We start from the raw sequence: 20,057 nt of genomic DNA, 5'->3' as shown, positions 1-20,057 counted from the left end.
ATCTGTCTGAAAATACCAGAACCAATGTGGAAAACAACAAAACATAAATGTCAACCCTATAGAAATCCATTTGACAGAATGATATGTCTAAGTAAATATTAAAAAATCGCCCTGCATTTTTTGTGTGTGTTTGCAGTCTCTCCTTTGCTATCCTATTTCCAAAGTTTGAAAGGAATCTCCTGGGTCTTCAACTAAAATTGTAAAAAATGCTTGCTTAGGCGGTGTCAAAGTTAGATCTACAGCCTCACTAATCAAAAATATCAATCCTAACCAACAATAACATTCTGAGTTCGAGCTATTATTTCTCCGGTTACTTGAGATGTTAAACACTGTTCTTGACTTTACAACTCCTGGTTACCCATAAGGGAAGTAAGAGCTGATGTCAGAGTCCCATGAGGTTGAAACTCAGAGGCTTTGTGTTTGCACAGAGTGAGAGTTACACTACTTCATAAGCCACCTTAGCACACTATTTACCACATATTTTCTCCCCAAATGAGGAGCAGTCTGTGAGGTCTTCCCATTCCTGGGGAGAGCTTTGCACACCTCTGTAGGTCTGTACGTATTAAAATGTGCTACGAAGTCTGCACCTACAGTGTACACAGCCCTCAGTGAGCAAAGCCAACAATGGAAGAAAACTACCAGAAGTTCTAAAGGTTCTATCAGTTCTCCTGTTCAAATTGTGGTTCCCTTCCCATCTAAATACAGCTCTGGAAAAATCACTAACCTCTGCCTTGGAGCCCAGTATAATCTGCCAGTGAGTGAAGGTGCAAGTGGCCAACAAAACACCTGAGGAGGACTGAGAAATTACTTTGGAGAATGTTGAGCCTCTTTATTAAGGGAAAGATGGCATTTCATTTGAGAATTAACCAACATCTGTGGTAGGAGGGCACCATAGCTTCAAGGTAAATGGGAAATATAAGCTTACTCAGAGCAGAAAGACTTTCCTCAAAAAAAAAAAAAAAAAAAGAAAGACTTTAAGTCAAAGCTGCTGAGAAATTAGCCAGACAATAGCCAGAAATTAGCCGAAGCTCACCCTCCTCCCTTCTTTAGTCCCAAGTAACTCTGAATTTATGCTTTCTTACCAACAGTGGACATGTCTATTGAACACAATTTGTTGGTAATAATAGCTGCCCTGCCCCCATTCTTGGCACTATGATGGAAATTTCACATACGTTACTTATAATCCTCCCAAGAAGTCTAGGGCATGGGTATTTTTTATCCCAAATATCAGATGAAGAAATTGAGGCTCAGTGGGTGACTCAGTCGGCTAAGCAGCCGATTCTTGATTTTGGCTCAGGTCATGATCTCAGCGTCCTGGGATCCAGCCCTGCTTAGGGCTCCGTGCTCAGCAGGGAGTCAGCTTGAGCATTCTCTCCTTCTCCCTCTGCCCTTCCCCCTGTGCATGCACATGCGCACACGTGCTCGCTCTCTCTCAAATAAATAAATCTTAAAAAAAAAAAAAAAGAAAGAAAGAAATTGAGACTCAGGAGAGTTAAGTAACTTTCCCAAGGTCACTCAGCTAACAAGTGGCAGCACGGAAGCTCAGATGTGGAGTGTCTCTTCACTGGGTTACAGCAGTACAGAAGTCCTCCTGGACATAAAAAGTGGACATTCCATCTCTGCTTGTTTCTCCAGTGCACTTGTTTATGTCTCGTGACCAGGGTATTTAAAGACAATTAATTTGAATACTAGCAGGAGACTTAGAGAGGTAATTAAAATAGGTCCACTCCATATTCTCTAAAGTCAATAAATGTTTGAGAAGCAGTTATCAGATTGCAATATAATTGAAAAAAAAAACTGCATTAAAATTTAACTACCAAAATTTAATTTGTCCTAAAGATAGATTCCTGAGCCCCTTTCTTAATTCCTTTTCACTTTTTGAACTATTAAGTCCTTAACACCCCCTTTTTGGGATTGAAAGTCATACTGAAAGATTGTTATGGTAGGCCTTGACCAGCTGCTCAACCTCAGAGAGCTCTAGCCCAGGAAAGCCCATCTGTAGCCATTGATAGACATAAGGGGCTGGTATCTGCAAGGGTCTGCTGCCCTGTACCCAGGAATCCCTGGATAAAGAGCTGAACAGCTGGGGCACATCCCTCTCCTAGGAGTGCCAGACTTGAGTCATGCCAATCTTGCCTCTGACTGCTCTTTTGCCTGGTTCCTGGCTCACTTCCCAGCCTCCCTAGATCTTGAGCCTTCCCAAACCCCGTCTACTTCTCCTTGTTTTGGCACTCCTTTCTTTCACTCCATGCCCTCCCTTTTATTTAGTTGTAGCTTTCTGATCAATGACCCTTCCAGGACCAGTCAGCTCTTCAGATATTGGTTCCAGCCTGACTCTAAAGTTCTTTAGGACCTACTTCCTCAATTATTCCTGCTGGCCCCTGTTTCTAAGGGCTGCTCCTACTTCTCTTCATCCTTGATTTATTTCTAATGGAATCCCTGGAAGGATTCAAGCTTTGCCTTATGCTCTTATGCCCTCAGCTCTTCCTTTCAAAGTTTATTCCCCACCCTGTCCCATAGGGGCTGAAATAGTACCCTACTGAAATCCCCAGAGTAGGAAATGCCACGAATGTCCTCAGTTTCCCATCTAATTCTCAGCTTCTTTGTTCTTGGTTTGCTATCCAGCTGCTCCTGAATTGCACATTCTAACCATGGCCAAGGTGAGCTCAAAGATTAGACAGTTTATGCCCTTCTTACAACAGTGACTCATGACTCTCAGATATATGTGGCAAAGGGTAAGTTTCAACATTTTTGAAGAGAGGAACTAAGCCATTAGGAGCATTTTGGTTCTTTATACGGGAAGACGAGGACCAATTTGTCTATTAAACAGAAGGTAAAATCCATGTTAAAATAGAAGAAGCTGCTAACAAATGCTGGATAAAAGAAGAGGCACCAGATATCCAAATATGGATCAGAAAACTTCTTAGCAGATTGTTGTACAGATAAATCATCACTGAATCTGATGGTCAAATAAGATGACCATTCTTGAGATTCTATGATTTAACAAAGACATGGGTTTTGCAGTCATATCTTACTCCATCTCTTAGCTCCTGCAGACTTCCACCTTAGGCTCAAACAACAGAACTACCTACAATAGTCCTGGTTACCAGGCAGCCAAAGACATTTCTTTTGGGCTTTCTGGTTCACCTTTCATCTTCTTAAAGCTGCCTGATACCAAATCAGCAGCTTCTCTGGATTCTGGCCACAGAATTAACGTCAGTCTTGAAGGGCCTTAAAATAGAATATTCAAAAAGGACTTAGGCCTTAAAGTTCCAAGACTGTCTGAGGGGGAAAGGTGGCATTCACTAGAGATCTCAAACTTGTGTCATTGACTTAGCTTAAAACTCTTTCCCTGGATGACACTTTTTCATCTCGACATGCTAGTATTGCTATTAATGTTCTATATTTATTTATAGCTACAACTGCTATGTACAATGAAAGCAGAAATGCCTTGTCTTTCCCATATTTTCTGAGTGGGATGGTGTAGTGGGGTTGAATGGTGGCCAGCCCCCAAAGATATATATCCAAGTCTTAATCTTCCAAACCTATGAGTGTGGTTTTATTTGGTAAAAGAATCTTTGTAGATGTAATTGGGGATCTCAAGATGAGATTATCCTGGATTATCCATGTGGGCCCTAAATCCAATGACTGTTGTCCTTAAAAAAGACATGCAGTAGAGAGGCAGGAGAAGAGAAGAAGGCCATGGGAAGACAGAGGCAGAGATTTAAAATATGCAATCATAAGCCAAGGAGTGCCTGGAGTCAGTAAGAAGCTGGAAGAGCCAAGGAAGGATTCTCCTTTAGAGCCCTCAGAGGGAGTGTAACCCTACTGGCATCTTGATTTCAGATGTCTCGTTTCCAAAGCTGTGAGGGAATAAACTTCTGTTGTTTTAAGCCACCGAGTTTATGGTAGTTTGTTATAACAGCCCTAGGAAACTAATACAGGTGGCCATAATTTTGGTGTTTGCATTATCACCAGAAGGAAATCTGGATTATGGCGGAGCCTCTGGGTCTGTAATGTCAGAACCACCCAGATCTGTTTGGACATGTTCAAATACAAATTGTGCTGCATACCACAGCCTTCCCAGATTACAGGAGAAAGTTAAGATCATCTGATGAAACTCCCCATTTACAAATAGTAAAGCTTAATCTTCATGCCCCTATAATGTCCCCCACAAAACCTATCAGGAAAACCTAAAATAGAAGAGTTTTGTGAATCTGAGCTCTGCTTGAGATACTGTATCTTCAAATTCTAGGCTGTTGGTGGGCATGTGAAACTTAAAATCCTTGAAATATTTTCATATTCTCTATCACCCTTGTTATCTCAGAAGAACCCACACTTATGTGGATGAGGTATCTCATATCAGTTCCTCTCATTCCTCTTTAGGGTAAATGTCATGTTTCCTTTGCCTATGAGAAGCTTTTTCAAGAAATTCCATGAATGCATGTCATCATTCCATTTACTTCAAATCAAGGCTCATCAGCAGAAATGACTTTCTAACCCTCATTTTCTCTAAAGCTTCTGTTTTATCCTGAATCACCATTCCCTTATAACATTTAATACAATGTCTAACTATAAATGCCTGTTATTTTGTACATTGACTGACCATTTCCCTCACTAGACAAGAATCTCCCATGAGGGCAGTGACCATGACTATTGGTCCATTACTATAGTATGATGGTAGGTTCATAGTAAACATGAAATATTTTGTTGAGTATTTGTTGAATTTAAGACTTCTCATCTCCCTTACTAGGTATAAACCTTTTAATGATGGCAACTTTCAATGTAATTGATCAATTTCATCCCAAAGAGAAGAAGCAATACTTGGCAAAGCTATGAGAGCAGAGACCTATTTCCTGGTATGTTACCTTTAAACAATTTTATTTAAGATGTATATGTTTTCCCAAGAGATGTGTAAAGATTATATAGTAATGAATGATGGGCACAAGCATGAGAAGACACCGTCCTACCCTCAAGCAGCTTATCATCTACTGAAGGAGGCAGATACCTGTAGTAGAAATACACGAAGGTAGAATGCGAGGGTGCCTTGAGAGCAGAGTAGTGGGAAAAAAAAGCCTAACTGGGAGAAGGAGAAACCCAGAAAGGCTTCACAGGAGAGGCTGCTTTTGGAAGTGGAATTGAAGCATAGAAAGGATTTGGTAGACAGAGTAGGGGAGAGGAGAAAACAGGAAATGTCCGGGGATGGCATAACATGAGCCACAAAAGACAGACACCAAACTTCGAAAGATTTGTTTAATGAACAGCACAGTCTTCTTCATTACAGCCTGAACACATCAATCAGCAAATAAAAAAAGTCTTTAAAAAAAAAAAACACTCAAAAAATTGAAATATATCAATAATGAAAAATTCTTGTAATAACATGTTTTGAAGAACTCAGGATAAGATAAATAATGCTCAGGAAAGAAACTTCATCTTCCAGCTTTATTGAGGGTAAAACTAACCAAAATCAGGACTCATTGAGTTTTGCAAAACTCCTCTAATGCTTGAGACAGAGATCAATGGCAAGCCATTGCAAATAAAATAACAGCTTACATCCTGTTTCTGCACATCAGAGGAACAAACCATGGTGCAAAAGCGCTTGCTACAAAAATGGCAGATCAAAACACAAAGAAAAGTCAATTCTTGATTGCTTGCACCAGATCTGTACATTAAAAAATGTTCATTGGAAATTGATTTACTTATTTATTATTTATTTATTTATTATTTATTTAGGGTTGTTTGGCTTCTTTTTGGATTATTCTATAACTTGAATTGTTAAAGAAGTTATTAACCAGCAATCAGTTACCAAGAGTTCCAGGTTATTGAAGAATCCTGTTATAAATCTAACACTCTAGAACCTAGTCGACTATAAGACTGCATAGTAACTCTCTTCTAACAAGATATTTTTAATTATTTTATTGTAATGCAAGGAATACTCACTCTATTATTATTCCCAAATTCTTCTAGAGTCTTAAAGGAAAATACAGTCCTTTGGAGTCAAGTTAACTGGCTAGTTCTATTACCAAAAATGCACATTGTCATTCTTTCAATTACTGTGATTAAATGTAGTAATTTAAATGATGTAAAAGAAAAATAGTCTGAGTCTAGGTCCTAGCTCTGCCACTTATTAACTATATAAATCTCTTTAGTTCAAAGTATTAGCCCTCTCAGCTTTACAGAGGATAATAATACATGCCCTGACACACCTGTGGGCTCTCAAGAGAATAGAAAGGGTCCTGACCAACATTTGCCACCAAAACAACTGGCATAAAACCTACCCCTCACTGTATCTCAGAGGAAAATCTAGAAACTCAGGCCTGGGGGTAGGTGGTGGGTCGTGGGGAGGGGGAATGAAACAAAAATCATGCAGAAAATAATAGGAAAACCATTGGCTTTGCAGCTGAATACAACCATATTTGAATTCTGATACTATTACCAATTTGATCCTTAAGCAATTTATCTAATCTCCCTGGGTTCAGTTCCCCCATTTGTATAATGGAAATTATACTATCAACATTGCAGAATTGCTAAGTGAGACAAAGAGATATAAAGGGTCCTGTATAGAGTCTTGCATTAGGAACTTGTTAATAAATGGTCTCTGAAATTACACAGGATATTCAAGTAGAGAAATAAAGTTTCAGTCATGTAAATATATAACTAATGGGTACTTTGAGCCATGAATTGGAGGTTATTTAGCAGCAAGACAGCATGTATTGAAGATGACATATACTTAGGGTGATGGAGCAGTTGAAGCTATAGAGTTGGGATCTTTCATTAACTAATAAGGCTCTATACAGACAGGTGTAACATTGGCACCTTGTGGAAAACATAAAAAGACTTTAAAGAATCTAAACAGCAAAAGAGGAAGAGAAATCTAAACAAGAGATACCCCTTGGATACATTGGCTGAAGTATTTTTTTAATAGCTTACCCATAAGAAAGCATTATAGATTAGCATCAGAATCTAATGGTATTTTATCTGAATTTTCTTATATGTAATAATATTTAATTTAATTGATAACACACACTATGTATATTTGTGCTCAATTCTTCGCTCTCCTATCCCATGTGCACACCCTCCAACATGTGACTTTGTAATCCCTCCCACTGCAGGAACAGCTTATATTTCCAGCCCCCTTGACTTTATGTTTGGCCAGGTGACTGTTTTGGCAAATAGGGTAAGGTTAAAGAGACAGCATGCCAGTTTTGAGCTTAGACCTTAAGAGGCAGTATTTCTACATATTCCCTGTGCCTCTGCCATTACCAGGAAAAGAGCGTGCTGGGCTAGCCCCTCGTCCCAGGAGGAGGAAGAAAGACACATGGAGTGGAAATTAACCATCCAATAGAGCCCAGCTTCTGTCAGCAGGCACCAGATGAAGGAGCAAGCTGAACTGAGATCTGCAGAGCCACCCCACTAAGCCTAGACCAACTGGCTGACTCTCAGACAACACATAGGTCCATAAAGATAAACAATTGCTTTTTTATGCTATTGAGTCTTGGGTGATTAGCTATGACTTATTACACAGCATTTTGCTGGCAGTAGCTAACTGAATACATTATTCTTAAGAGGCCTCTTGTTTTTTAGGGTATTATCCCTATCTGCTTATTCATTGCCATCAGAAGGACAACCACTGTTTGCCATCTTTCAGGTATCAGATATGCTTAAAAAAAAATCCTTTGATTTATGACTGATACATTATCTAGAGAAGGAGAGAAAGGTGGTCTGAAGAGTGAACAGCAGTGTAGTTTTTATAGTCCAAACAAAAGTAGTATCAAGTATGCAAAATTGATCACTCTATTACCCTTTTTGTTTTTGTTTCTTCCATGCTCTTTAGTACCTATCTTCCCCACTCCCCACAGGTAAACATGTGAGTAATCTGAGTCTCTTAACCACCAGTACTTATCCTTGGGTCCTTCTCCTCCATACAATAGCACATGCACCTATTAACACAAGCCTAGGAAATATGGAGGTAGATAAGTCACTGGTATCAAGGGGAGACTACAGGCAGGAACTCAGTTACTCCTCTCCTCTTATGTCCCAAAGCCTGTAGAAACTTGTGACACAAAGCCTCTAGAAACTTGAATAAGGGGACCTTATTATAACATAAGGTAGTTATTCCGAGATTGCTGAGTGGTTATGAAGTGAAGGTATTTATCTTGCCTTTGGGGTATCTGTCGTCTATTTTTACCATAGACAGACGGCTGAGATTTCCAAACCTCTGACACTTCTGGCTGCATTTAATCAAACCTTGAGGCTATTACTCAGGTAAATCCTATATCTTTTATCTGGAGTTGGGAATTTGCATCTCTAGGATACCTAGTTTGCTAAATCACTCCTTATTCAAGAATGTCTAAACATATCCTGCAGAAAGTATTTGGGCATAGAAAGGGATACAGGCAGAAGTTGTGAGATTTCAGAGATTTCCTACAATAGGAGACTCACATAAAATTTCCTGGTGGTGTTCGAAACAGGCTTAAATTGAAATCAATGGCTTACTTTGCCAGCAGAGGTAGAATTTTTTTTTTTTAAGAATCTGATTTTTAAAGGAGGGATTAACCTAGAGGAATTAATCTGTCATGAAAATTTGAAGACACCAAGTAGACTGAGGGAGGTAAGCTACCTAGCCAACTCACAATTCACCTGCTTGGGACCCCATGACTTGATTTTTGAAGCATGTGCTCACAGTGCTTTTCCAGGTAGCTCAAAGTGAGTTCATCTGTGCTTTTAACAAAGCTGTAGCCAAGAAGATGCTCACTTTCACCATTTATCAGGAAACCTCTAGATCGGTGCCACTCAAGGTTAGTCCATGCACTGGCAGCATTGACTTTACCAGGGACCCACCTAGACCAACTGAATCAGAATCTCTGGACTGAGCCTCAATGATCAATTTTTAAACAAGTTCTCCAGAGGGTTCTTGACCATATTAATATTTGAGAACTACTGACTTAATTCACCCTGAGCAAGTCACCTCTCTGTCCTTGGGGTATCTGTTCACAAAATAAAGAGGTCAACTTGGATGATGTCACTAGAGCCTGTGGAGCTCTTCTAGGATCAGTCTCTCTCCCTTCTTCTTCTTTTTTTTTTTTTTTCCATTTTGATTCATGACTGACAGAGTATAAAGGAAGATTTTGAGAGCCAGATCATGTGGTAAGCCATCCCCACTCTCACCCTGAAGAAACTAGGACACCAGTAGTTACAATAAACCCATGGACTATTTGATTAAGCAGGTATGGAATTCTGAAACTCAGGAGGAAAAAAATCATCCTGCTATATACATAGGTAAACAGCAATTAAAATGTGTAAGCAAAACAACATCCTAGCTCTGTCCAGAAATAATGACCATCACAATAACAATAAGCATCCCTGGCACCCACATTGTGGGATTTATTTATTTATTTATTTATTTATTTATTTATTAATTAATTATGATCATTATGTTCAGTTAGCCACTGTATAGTAGTACATCATTAGTTTTTGATGGAGTGTTCAATGATTCATTAGTTGCCTATAACACCCAGTGGGCTTTATATATAATTTCCCCCTAGAAGGAGCCAGAGCTGCCTGTTGGAGAAAAATGAGGGAGAGGAAAGATTTCTAAATTACATCTAAAAGATGTAATAAACAAATCAACAAAGGCAATGTAGAGGCCCTGTTTGGAACCCAACTCAAGAAACCAACTGAAAACAGTATGAGGTGATCAGGAAAATTTGAACAATAACTGACTATTTGATAATACTGAGGAATTATTTGGGGCAAGATAATAGTATTATTGTTATTTTTTTAAGAAAGGAGTCCTTACCTTTTAGAGATACATATCAAAGTATGGATATAACATCTGGGGTTTTCTTCAAAATGATAGAGTTGTAGGGGTTGGGTTGAGGAGAGGAAGAAATCAAACCAGAGCAGCTGTGAGTCAAGTTGGTAGCTGGGTAAAGGGTACATGGGGGTTCATTGCTCCCTGCTGTGCTGTGTATTGCAATTTTTCTATAAGGGCATTTTTAATCGGTAATCTGAAAAGAAAAGAGTAAGGGCAGAAAACATTCCCCCCACCCAAGACAAACAATGAAAGATGGATATACTTCCATTTTCTATTATGAAGAGTGAATGTGGTTAAATTCAATGCCTTCAAAGGAAACATTGCCATTGGAGGTCCCTCCCAATCACCAAGTGCCCTCACTTTCTGTACTTGGAACCCATCCTTGTTTTACCCTCAGCAGAGAGAGCTTTGTGAACAGAGAATCCATGCTGTGAAACAAGTGGTGAGCGAATGTTCACGCACACAACAGGCACTCAACATGTTCACTCAATAAGAAATACCTCAAGTAGAAGAAAGAAAGGCTGGTTGACAAACAGCTGACGCATTTGAGTCCCTGCTGCTGTGCTCCCTGCTCTCACATTCAATCCCTAGGCCTCCCTCACCCTTAGCCCTTAGGTATTTTCCACACCCATTGGGAGTTACTTGTGGTGATCTGATCTTTACCATTGATGTTAGTAGAAACATCTAGTTTAAGACTGCCCTTTAGAGATACTTCTTTTATCTGTGCCCTTAATGAATTGTGTTGACAAGGTAAAGTGACCTGCCATCAATGGTTTTCAAATAAGTGAAAATTAAAATGGTAAGATCTTTTTCATCTATAAAATTAGTGAAGTGAAACATCATGACAGTCATCAGTCATGATGGCAAAGGTAAGGTACCACTGTTCATTAGAGTTGAAATTAGCCCCACATTTCCAGAAGTCAATTTGGCAATCGATGGCTAGGTCACAAATAGTAATCATGCTCTTTGAGGCAGTAATCCCTCTTCTAGGAATTATTCAGAGCAATACCAGCAATATGTACAAAATGTACAGACTAGACACAAAGAGGCTGTTAACTGTAAGTTAATTATGCTGCACGCATATGATGTATTAAACCTCTGAAATGATGCTTAAATAAAATAAAAAATTCATGTGATAAAGAAGACAAGACTGTTTATACACTGATCTCTACATAATCTGAATATATGTATTCACTGAAAATGACTATATCAAGTATTTAAGAGTAGTTGGGTTGGGCAGTTGGATTATGAATGATTTTAATTTCTTTCTGTATACTTTTTCAGTGGTTTTTGTGAAAATTTTTATAATAATAAGAATACTAGTTTCATAATCAAAAATTTTTAAACACTAGTTTTAGTATTTCTTCACCATGCAAAATTGCCCTATACTTCTTAATTGCCTGATGTTAATGACTTTGATGACAGAAACAAAACAGCCATAGATACACTCAGGATCGATGCTTATCACTTGTGCATTTAATGTAGTTTTCCTTGGCTCAGTTAAAAAATATAGTTTAGTAAGAACTCCATCTCAAGGTGATTTGGATGACAAATGAGATACTCTATAAAAAAAAATCTTTATAAGCCTTTAATTCTGACAGGATCAGAGACTAGATTCAGATTCAACCATTTTTCCTCATCATGCTTCACTACGGCCACTTCTAAAATTACATCCTTAAACCTGCTGGGCTGCTCTGATGGTTTAAAAAAGCTAACTCCCAGATCCAAAGCATCTTAGAAGTTACATATTATCTAAGAGGTCATACACACTCCAACGTCCTTTTCTTTTTTTTTTTTTTAAAGATTTTATTTATTTATTTGAGAGAGAGAGAGCATGAGAGGGGGGAGGGTCAGAGGGAGAAGCAGACTCCCTGCCGAGCAGGGAGCCTGATGCGGGACTCGATCCCGGGACTCCAGGATCATGACCTGAGCCGAAGGCAGTCGCCCAACCAACTGAGCCACCCAGGCGCCCCTCCAACGTCCTTTTCAATTTAGGAAATTTCTTTCACATCCAGACTGAATATTCCTGTCTTTTTTCTGTCAACTTCTGTACCCTTCTGTACTTACTTCAGGCAAGTAAGTAAGGTTACCAGCATAGTGTAGAATTATAAGCTTTGGTACTGGAGTCCTGCCTTTATCATTTACTAGCTGGGCTGTCTTGGGCAAGTACTGAGTTTTCCTCAATTGTAAATTGGATTATTATAATGTTGCATATTTCATAAAGTTGTTGTACTGTTTTACTTGCATGCAGATAATCTACATAAAACCCATCAACAGGATTTGGTATAGAGATGGCACTCTATAAATGTTCATCATCAATGAGGGTGATAAAGATGGTATGGTTTACTTCCTCATATGGCCAAACTATTTGGACACTCTGGTTAATCAGTGTCCTTCTTAAGTATAATGTCACAACTGGAGGAATAATCTTGTATAATCAGGAAAACTCAGAATTGGTGGGACATATACTACTTGATCTGGATATTAGCTATTTGAAACTGACCAAGTTACTTTATTCCTCTAAGCTTTTATTTCCTCATCTATAAAATAGGAATGATAAGATTATCTGCTTTGCAAGTTTGTTGTGAAAATTTAGGAATGATACTACACCAAGGTACTAAATATGTGCAAATCACGGTTCTAAGGACCATATTTAAACACACTTAGTATGATCATCTTGGCAAGCAGTAAACATCCAATCTTATTATGACAGGAGAAGATCTGGGAGGTTCAGAGTGCAGCTGTCTGCTTCTAGGGTGACATTTTTGCCCTGGGCACAGAGTCTGAGCTTACCCCACCCCTGAGAAACCCCACACATATCTAACCACATTTCTGCCTGCCTCCACTGCCAGATACTTTAACAGGAAGGAGATAAAGGGAAGAAAAAGAGAAGAAGCTTGGGGAAGCACGGGGGAGAAAAAGGAAGGGGGAAAGACCGTGGGAGTAAGAGAGAAGTAGGGAACACACCAGGTGGGTGGTTGCTCTCAGAAAGAGGGAAGAGGAGAAGAGTCGCCAACACGAGAAGGGGCATCTCTTATTTTCCTTCATCCATGCCCAGTTTTTTTGCAAGAGTTTATGGTCAATCATTATGATTCATGTGAAAAATTTTAAAAAGAACCCTACACAATCCAAACCATCACTTGCTTTTAAAATGGCAATGGCATGAAGAACAAAGAATATGAGCTTTGGTATCAGATGCATTTTCTTTTCTTTTCTTTTTTTTACATAGTTGCATTTTCATGGTACGCATCATTAAACCTTCCATTTGGATATCAGATTTGAAGTGTTGCCTTTAATTCATTGACTTAGCTTCTTCTTTTGCCCTTCATTTGTGAATTCTTTAGCCCTGCCAGAAAAGTTAGGGCACTGTAGGAGGACAAAGATATTCCTACTTCCTCTTGGTACCTACAGGAATCTGGAGGATCAAGAAAAATTGTCTCCACTGGGAGAGTTTAACCTCGAGCCTTCTTAAATCTGGATAAATGCTTTAAGAAGCATTTTCATGTTCTGAGTCACTGATAGGCCTGAGCCCCCTGTGCTCTAAGTTTTGGAAGTTTACCTTTCCTAGTCCAGTGATTCTCAATCTGTTGACAAATTTGCACCATTTACCCCCTTCTTTGTATCCCCTAGACTTCCTGGCCAGAGTTTAGAGTTAGATGCTACTAGTAATAAGGGGTCTCCCTGTGACAATTTGAAGGTGAAACTAAAGAGAAGCCATCACCTTTCCAGGCCCAAGGGCTTCTGGAGAGAGCAGAAAAGCCATTCTGGAGGAGGGTCTCAGGCTCCCACTGAATCACCCTCCTTGGAGCATAAGCAGCTATAGTTTTCAATGGCAGTTTTCTGAGATGCCTATTCCTATGCTATATATTTCCTGAAGTTTTCAGAAAAAAAAAAAAAAAATGCAGCAGCTGCCCCTAATCTTTTCTCTCTCAGCCCTCCCAATGGTGTTGCAGCATCTGATCCTCTACATCCAATCCTTCCCTGTTTGGAACACCTAGAGTGATTTCAGGTTTTGTTTCATGGTACTCTTGTTGATGCCAGCTACACAATAGAATTGCCTGGGAAGCTTTTGAAAACATTGATGCATGGCTCCCACTCTGGAGAGGGGCCTAGGCATCCATATTTTTAAAATGCTCTCCAAATATTTCCAATCGGCATCCAAAGATTAAAAGCCACTGTCTCAATCTCAAATTGAATTCCCAACCTCAGGCTTTGGTTTCTTTTTTGTCAGACCCTCATTTCTTAGTCATTTCAAATCAGCTTTTTCAAGTCGGAGAACTCGCTCTATCCCTTCCCTCCACATGTTTTCCCAACACATGGACGAGAAGCCAGTAGAAGCAATTTTCAAAGTGGCCTAGGTTTACGTGGTGTCTTACGGAAGGTACCTGGCAGAAGCAACGGTCAGTGCAAATATAAAAATATAAAGAAATAAAAGAATATACTAAAAGTAAATGATTAAAAAGATTGACCAGGCAATTTGAAAAATAACCAAAATTGTACTTTTGAAAATGAAAAATATGCCAATAGAACCAGCATCTCAAAGGACATATTAGACACAGAAAATAAAAATTGGTAAACTGTATAATAGATATGAAAAAATTCCTCAGAATGCAGCACAGAAAGAAAAATATTAAGAGCAAACACACTGTATACCTTTCTTAGCACTTTACATATCATTTCTCTTGTAATCCTTACAATAATCCCATAAAGCAGATACTATTACTTCCCTGTTTTAGAGATGAGGAAATGGAGGCGTAGGAAGGTTAAGTAACTTGCACAAATTTACATACCTAATAAGAGAGCCTGGCTTCAGTTTTGTTACTCAACAACTATGTTATGTTCTTATCAAGAACACTGAAATCACAAAAAAGAAGTGACATGGAGGCTGAATTTGTTCTAGAACAGAAGATAGAGCAAAGTAAAGGCAGTTTTTTGAGAGATAATGGCTGAGAATTTTCCAGAACTGATGAAAATTAACAATCATCAGGTTCAGTAAGTTAAAAAAATCTTAAGCTGGATGAAGAAAAAGAAAGCCATACTTAGAAAAGTGAAACTGCAGAATACTAAGGAAAAGGAACCGCTGATGTAAAGGCAGCCCATTAGAGAAGATAGAGCACCTAAAAAGAAAATACTTGGGTGCCTGGGTGGCTCAGTCGGTTAAGCGTCTGCCTTCGGCTCAGGTCATGATCCCTGGGTCCTGGGATCAAGTCCCGCATCGGGCTCCCTGCTCCTTGGGGAGCCTGCCTCTCTCTCTCTCTCTTTCTCTCTCTTTCTGTCTCTCTGTGTCTCCTGAATAAATAAATAAAATCTTTAAAAAAAAAAAGAAAATACACAGACAAGTGGCTTCTTATAAGCAGCAGTGGAGGCCAGAATACGATATTATCTTAAAAACAATGAGTAAAAATAACTATTGATATACAAAGTATACCCAGCAAAATTATCTTCCAGGAATATGGGCAAAATGAAGACTTGTGACCAAATTCTACAGTTAAAAAAGATTATCAGACTTTCTGTCTAAAAATCCATTAGAAGCCCATTATTTAGGACACACCTTAAATAAAAGAACCTAGAAAGTTTGAAAGAAAAATGTAGTGAAAAGCTACACTAGGCAAACATGAACAAAAAAAAAAAAAGAGAGAGAGAGAAAAGAAAGAAAGGAAGGAATTGATACGTCTATACCATCATGATTACAAAACAGGCCTGAAGTTCTATATAATGAATGTTATAATAGAAATAGGTACAGCTTAGGGGTGCCTGGGTGGCTCAGTCAGTTAAACATCTGACTCTTGACCTCAGTTCAGGTCTTGATCTTGGGGTGGTGAGTTCAAGCCCCACTGGGTGTGGAGCCTACTTAAAAAAAAAGAACAAGAAGAGAAACAGGTACAGTCTATTGTAAGGGAAAAGGGAGCAGCACCTAAGTCTTCTCAGGGAAGTTAGGGGAAGAATTGAAAGAATTTTTTTTTAAGATTTTATTTATTTATTTGAGAGAAGAGGGAGAGGGAGGGAGAATTTAAATGAAGAAAAGGAAATAAACATTTGGCCAATGTTTGTTGAGTAGCTGCGTATTCCTGGCCCTAACCTAGGGGATTTACTTGCATTCTCTCCTCATAATCCTTTGACAGCTCTCTGCAATAAGAATTATCACCTCCAGGTCAAGTAGGTTGCCTAGGCAGGGCTCATACGTGGCTGAGCAGGAAACTGAATTCAATTCTATCAAACCAGAAAAGTCACCATGTGAAAACTGAGGTGTAAGTATTCATGTGTAGAATTGACATATAAAATGGAAGATACCCAGTTGATTTGAAATCCAGATAAACAAATAATTTTTTATACAAGTATCCCATGCAATATTTGTGACATACTTATACTAAAAAAAAGTATTTACCACTTATCCAAAATTCAAATTTAACTCGGAGTCCTCTATTTTTGTTTTCTAAATCTGGCAACTCTAGGCAGAGGTGAAAGGAAAGGGAGGACAGAGGTGTGCTGAGATATAATGGTGCTTAGCAAAGTCCCCCTTGGTCACAAAGCACGACTCCCCTTCTTTCTTCCTGTGACAACCCACTTAAATGTATGAAAAAATATTTATGGACTACTATTTTCTTAATTTTTATTTAAGGGGGGTTTTAAACTGAGCTTGTGGGTGAGGAAGAACATAGGCTGGATTCTTCTAAATGAAAGAATATTATCTAGTGGGCTATATCCATAGAAATATGTAGGAGCTGGGTATAACTTAATATATAAATATTATGTATTAATTTGCATGAAAATATAATTGTGTGATATTCAATTTTAAATACAAACTCATACCAATACTCATGTGCCAGTTACCCATACACACTTGTATTATTTCTGCACATTTGGGGAACGGGAGATTCTAACTGAAAGTTTCTTTTAACCAAGAGCAGTGGCATAGCATGTGGTTGGAGAGGTTCAGAGTAGAACATCTCTGCGGTATGCCCCACCCCATCCTTGTACCCTCAAGTCACAGATGGCCACAGTCTGATATGGTGATGATAGCTGATCTTTGCTTTCACTGGCACATGATGTTATGCATTGCTAAAAGAGGAATCTATAAAAAGGGAATTGGGTGCTGAGGCTAGATAACACAATGTTCTTCTGATGCTTTGGTACTGAATTCCAGTTTCCACATTTACTCCCAAACCCTAACTTTTCAAAAAGTCAAACTGTAACAGAATGCCCTTTGCCCTAAGTTTATTCTGATCATATATTCTTTCTTTGAAGATTCAGAGGGTAACCCAAGGGTTTTTTTATGCTCTCAGGCCACCAATTCAATAATTTATTAAAATTGAGCCATAGGGCCCCTCCTGGCAAAAGAAAAAAAAAAAAAATTGAGGCATAGGGTATAATGAAACAAATGTAAGGCTTAACACCAGCTCTACCGTAGTCTGGATAACTGAGAACAAGTATTTAGCCTCTGAGCTTCAGTTTAGTTAACAAGAATTTTCCTTTAAGGAACAAGGAAAGGAAGCACAGAATAATTGTTAGGTAGGCCCTTTGGCCTCTTGAGATGCAGTTCCCACTATACAGGATCACAGAAGCAAATGATGTGAGGCACCATCCTGATTCTGTCATGCTCAGAAATTGGTAGTTTATTTAAAATATTTTTGGCAGTTTTTCCAGGCTCCAGAAATGTGAGAAATAAATTTCTGTTGTTTATTAAAAAAATGAAGTAAAATATAATATAATTTTTTGGCAGCTTTATTAAAATAAAACACCACAAATTTATAGTTATGCATATTTAACTATTATGTATATTTAGTTTTTAATTAACAACTTACACGTATTTTTTAAAGATTTATTTGAGAGAAAGAGCACTGCATATGTGCACGAGTGGGGAAAGGGGCAGAAGGAGAGGGAGAGAATCTCAAGCAGACTCCCCGCCGAGTGCAGAGCCCAAAGTGGGGCTCAGTCCCACAACTCATGAGATCAGGACCTGAGCCTAAATCTCGAGTGGGATACTTAACCGAGTGAGCCACCCAGGCACCCCCTATAATTTATACATATTTAATTTAATTATTCAAACTATAAAATACATTTTTTAAAAATCCAAGTTGATTTGGGATTTCTGGCTGCTTATAATCTAGATCAAGTGTTTACAAACTACAGTTTAACAGCCAAATCCTACCTGCCAGCTGATTTTATAAGTAAAGTTTTATTAGAACACAGCTACATGCATCTGCTCATGTATGATCTATGGCTGCTTTCCTACTACAAGGACAGCTGAGTGATCATGGAAGGAACTATATAACTTGCAAACCAAAAATATTTACTATGATTTTTTTTTACAAATAATTTATTTTGCCAGTCTCTGATTATAGATCAAAGGATTTTTTTTCTGTTGTAAGTAAAGTTGAAAGAAATTTATCTATCTATCTATCTATCTATCTATCTATCTATCTATCTATCTATCTAGATTTTATTTTTCTAAGTAATGTCTGTGCCCAGTGTGGGGCTCAAACCCACAATCCCAAGATCAAGAGTCACACACTCTACCAACTGACCCATGTAGGCACCCGAAAAGCAATTTAGAGTGAGGGGCAAGAATTCATTCATGGGTTCCAATGGTGCCAACAAAGCAACAGTATACCAGACTGGAAGCTTCTGTGGTTAGAAGTCAGCTAGATCTGGCTTCTAACCCCACCTTATATGGAGAATATACTGTGAGATTGAGGATTAAAGCTTAGTGTGATGTTGGACATAGTAAGTGTCAATAAATGTTCAATCTCTTTATTTAAACAAATATTAAGTAAATATTAGCTTTTCCCCGATACTCTGTTTCATTTCAGAAGTGAGAAAGAGTGAAGGGGATCTGTCAGTTATGGTCACCCTGATAAATTGAGACAATAAAAGCCCCTGTGTAATTTTGTCTAAGCATAGACAAAAACAAGGTCACTGAACCACACACGAAGTACCAAACATACCCTTTTTGAGTTAAAATTAATGACTGCTATTTCTTCACTAAAGCATGAAATTGCCTCTGCTTTCTGACAGCATCCAGTATGGAACAAACCCCTACTTTCTTAGAACCCCCCCACACACACACACCAAATCACTCCACCAAAGCCCAAATCCTATAATAGATTGTTTCTAACACCATCTTACTGAGTTCCCCATGGTTCCCCAGGGTGTGTGTTCTCCCTCCCTGCAATGAGTAATAAACCAGAGTTCTTCAACTACAGGTGTCCCTGTGGTCTTTGACTGGATGTCACTGACAGATGGGACAGTGAGATAGGAATAGTTTCAGTTTGTTTTATTATAAGAACTATAAACTCTACAGTGGCAGTAGGAAGGAAGAAGGGGGATAATTATTGAATAATACTGTGTCCTGGGCATTTTTTCATTTGTTAATACTTTTGACCCTTACTATTCTCATTTGAGTTAGATGTGATCTTTTTTATCAACACAAAAGCTGAGGCTTATTGGAGTTGACCAAGGAGTGGGGCATGGCAGATGTGTTTGTCCCTTTAGAAGTATACAAAGGCTGAGAGACTCATGATTTTTTATAAAGAAAGCCTAGCTAAAAGGAATAAAGCTATGTCTCCCCGCTGTGATAGCCTCTCTTGTATGTATCGAGCAGTGCTGGGCACCCAGGCCAGCAGGCACAGATCATCTCTCTGAATATTTTAGAAACTTCTCTATTCCTCCTCAGAGGCACAAGCTCTTGGAGCAGCTGTTAGTTATGTCCTTGCTATTAGCACTTAAAATAGAAGGTAGGGGGCGCTTGGGTATTTCCGTGGGTTAAGCGTCCCACTCATCATTTTGGCTCAGGTCATAATCTCATGGGTTGTGAGATTGAGCCCCGTTGGGCTCCACGCTCAGCAGGGTGTCTGCTTGAGATTCTCTCCCTCTGCCCCTCCCCCCACTCATGGGCACGCACTCTCTCTCTCAAATAAATAAATAAATCTTCTTAAAAAATAGAAGTTTAGGAACATGTGATGAGAAAGAACCAGCCGCCAAACCACTCAGGGAACTCATTCAAACCACTGCTGCCCTATCTCAGACCACTGGATCAGAATTTATGGGGAGACTTTGAAATTGGTACTCTTAACAAGTTGATCAGGTAATTCTGATACAAACCCCCTTTGAGAATCAATGCCTTAATGTAACTGACTGTCATATCCCTTGTTAGTCCTCCAAATTTCACACATCAAGTCTCAGTTGAGAGTCCCAATCTTCTTTCCGTCTTCACTGACCTTTCTACTCACTAAATTACTCC

General features: G+C 38.8%; 1 protein-coding gene and 1 long non-coding RNA gene across 3 annotated transcripts in view; one reads left to right on the top strand and one right to left on the bottom strand.

Moving 5' to 3' along the window:
* Positions 1 to 20,057, bottom strand: part of GPR141 (G protein-coupled receptor 141) — a 32,828-nt gene that overhangs the window by 6,981 nt on the left and 5,790 nt on the right. The gene's annotated exons all lie outside the window — the stretch shown is intronic.
* The window catches only part of LOC144379587 (uncharacterized), a 76,331-nt gene continuing 61,034 nt past the window's right edge, over positions 4,761 to 20,057 (top strand). For both annotated transcript variants that reach the window (XR_013442825.1, XR_013442824.1), the window contains exon 1: positions 4,761 to 4,859. This is a non-coding gene — a long non-coding RNA (uncharacterized LOC144379587). The remainder of the gene's footprint in view (positions 4,860 to 20,057) is intronic.

Source organism: Halichoerus grypus, chromosome 12 (assembly GCF_964656455.1).
Source record: "Halichoerus grypus chromosome 12, mHalGry1.hap1.1, whole genome shotgun sequence".
Lineage (NCBI taxonomy): Eukaryota > Metazoa > Chordata > Mammalia > Carnivora > Phocidae > Halichoerus > Halichoerus grypus.
The sequence above is the reverse complement of the archived record's forward strand: the minus strand, read 5'-3'. Positions and strand labels throughout refer to the sequence as shown.